Genomic DNA, 3,403 nt, shown 5'->3' on the forward strand with positions numbered 1-3,403 from the left:
TGGGGGGGCTAGTGAGGCAAATATTATCAAGAAAGCTTCTGTGAAGGTGACATCTAAGCAAGGAATGTAACTGACGGACACTCAGGTAATTAAAATACGTTGTCAACTCTTGGTGTCTGCAGTTCTAGTGTCCTTATCTGCCTGAATGCACTATGGTCCCGATGGTCACAGGGAAGGCGTGCTATACTGAACCTGTACAAGAAGACGCAGGAGCCCTTGCTTGAGAAGGGCTCTGCACAGCATCTTTGGGGTGGGACAGCCCCTGGATAACAGCACAGCTGATGGCAAGACCCCTGACAAGTCCAGATGGCAACCAAATCAGTTTTCTCTTGGACCCCCAGGGACCTCTAGGTATAAACTTCAAGTGGGGTATCAAAAAATTAGAAATTATGCTTATAATTATACTCATTTTAAAGTCCATCCATGAAGATTACTGCATCGAAGGATAATAGTGAAAACCGCAACAACACAAACAATTTCCACTAGTTCAGTAAATATTATATGCTAGTTAATCGATAACACCTCTCCATCACAGTGTGTTATAACCTCAAGGATTTAGCACTTTATATTTCAAACATTTATTTTGATAATACATCTTTTTAAGTAGATTCACATTAAAAAGTAAGCCAGGAGAATTATCAGGCCATGGGAACGTGCTCCTGTGTGGTCACAGGAGGGGCTGCAGGTGGTGGAGAAGGCCGTGAAGGCCCCTCCGTGTGCATCAGACCCCTCCAGCCCACGCATGGGAAACATCCCTCACCATTCCCTCCGCACCGTAATCGTAAACACATCTTCTTTATTTTCTGTTCATCAGGTATTGAGTTTCCCCTGTGTGGAGGGGGCTGTCTTGGCCACAAGAGCACAACATAAAAATATAGCCCCTATTTGAGTCCCATCTGTCTCAAAACAACTCTCTCTCTTCCTGTCTCTCTGTCTGTCTGTCTGTCTGTCTTGATCTGGGTAGCCCTCTGGCCATGCCCTGCCGTTTTACTCTTGTCCCTCCCAGGAGGTCTCTGCTTCTCCCCACACACAGCCCTCGGCCTCTGCAGCCCACCCTGCCCCTCTGTCCTCTGAACCTGCGCTGGCCAAGGCCACCTCGTCATTGCTGCACCACGGGATCTATTTTGGTCCTTGTCTTACTTCTCGTCCCTGCGGCATCTGGTGCCATTGACCACGTTCTTTCCCCCAAACTCTCTCTGCCTCGGCTTTTGTGTGTTTCGTCCTAGCCCTGGCTCCCAGCTCCCCTGCACCTGCTGAGGGTCCCTCACAGGGTGACCTTCCACCATCTGCCCCTGAAGTGTGGGTGCTTCCTGGCCGGCTGCCCGACGCTGCCCACAGCACCTGCCCTCCAGGGATAGTCTTGCTGCTCCTCTGGATTCTTCTTTCTTGTCCCCCCATTCTTCTTTCTTGTCCCACAACATTTTTGTTGTTGTGGTGGTAAAATACACATACCGTAAAACTTACTGTATTAACCATTTTTAAGAATACAGTTCAGTGGCACTAAATGCATACGTGATGTGCTACTGTCCCCACCGTCCGTCTCCACCACTCTTTTCATCTTGTGAAACTGAAACTCTGTACCTATTAAACAGCGGTGTAGAATCACTTTCCCTCCCGCAGTCCCTGGGAATCACCACCCCACTTTCTGTCTCTGATTTTGACGACTGCAAGTACCTCGTATAAGTGGACTCACACAGAACGTCTTTTTTGGGACAGGCTTATTTCACTTTGCATGACGTCCTTACGGTTCATCCATGCTGAAGCATGTGCCAGGGTTTCCTTCCTTTTTAAGGCCGAATAATACTCCATTATAGGAATACATTACATTTTCCTTGTCCACTCATTTGTCCATGGACACCTAGGCTGCTTCTACATTTTAGCTATTGTAAACAATGCTGCTGTGAACATGGGNCTCCAGCTGCAGGAGGAAACAAGCCTGTTTCTCTGCACTTGGCTGGGGATGAGCTTGATGATGTCATGCAGGCCCACAGGTGGTGGGAGCCCCCTGCAGCATCACTGATGGGTTGTGGGGAAGGAGGGGAGCCATGTGTTGCCGGTCACCGTCAGACCCTGGTCTTCAAGCCAGGTGTGGTGGGAGGGGTTGGAGACAACTCTCGCCCATCGGAAGCCCTCACTTCCAACTTACTTTTAACCCACAGTACCCTGTAATAACATCTCCAGTTTAAGAGTGCTGTAGAATGACTATTTTGAATATAGTTTGTTGGGTGTGAAAATTATAAAATTGGAAGTTATTCACTAACCAGAACATTATAGTTCATGACAATGCACAAAGTCCACTGCAAGTTGTCTAGCAGGGTGGCAGAGAAGAACATGTGCTTTGCCCAAACATAAAGCCCAGGATGGTGATGAAGACAGAACCCACGAAACATCCTAGCAGGGTGGCAGAGAAGATCGTGTGCTTTTCCCAAACATAAAGCCCAGGATGGTGATGAAGACAGAACCCACGAAACATCACCTGTAGTGCTCAGCGAGAATCACCTAGGAAGACCCAGTGTACCAGGAGATGGACAGGAAGACCTTCTGGCTCAAAGGGAAAATTGACTCCTCGGCCAGGATGGACAGTCTGACAGAAGGGAAGGTGAGACCAGCCTTTGGACCCGTGACTTCATTTGTAAAACTGCAGATGGCTAAGTGGATACAAATGAGGGTCATCCCATCCAATGAAGAGTAACTTCCTAGACCCCTTGCCTGGGAATCCCAATGGCACTTGCCCAGGAGTCACCAGGGATGTGGGCACTGGCGGGGCCATCCTCTCTGCATCTCACTGAGGCCTAGAGAGCCGGAGCAGAGGCTGCTGGGTCCTAAGGCAAGCTGAGGCAGAGCCAAGCTGAGAGGGGACAACAAACACCTTCTGAACAAGATCTTGTTCTGCCTTTGCTCGTGAATTTCTCTAAACAGCCTCGGGACAGTTGGACAAATCTTAATCAGGATGTTTAGACGTAAGCCCAGGACAACACAAGAGGCCCTTTGGGAGCATAGCCAGGGGAGGGAGTGATTGACAGGTGGCTGATGGGTCCTTCCAGCAGCCCCTGCTGGGTGTGTCCAAGCAGAGGACCAGCTGCCCACAGGCACTTGGATGAGCTTCTTGGACCAAGACACAGCTGGAGAGTTGCAGGTGGTCCAGAGTCTTGGCCCCTTGATGGTGTGGGTACCCATGTAGTAGCAATAGAGAAACAGTGGAAATCTGTGGAGAAGGGTGTCTTGGCTATGTTGACCTGTAATTACAGGACTGAGTCATCCCCTAAAGCCTTTCCCTGCTCAAAAATAACTCCAGTTGGTATTCAAGTAGAGACTCTCAAGTGGACAATAGCTGGGGGATGTTTTTGAGTGACATGTCATCAAAAAAAATCTGCCACCCCAAAACTCAGATATCTGCCGCAAC

This window comes from Galeopterus variegatus, unplaced genomic scaffold, assembly GCF_000696425.1.
Source record: "Galeopterus variegatus unplaced genomic scaffold, G_variegatus-3.0.2 Scaffold4156, whole genome shotgun sequence".
NCBI lineage: Eukaryota > Metazoa > Chordata > Mammalia > Dermoptera > Cynocephalidae > Galeopterus > Galeopterus variegatus.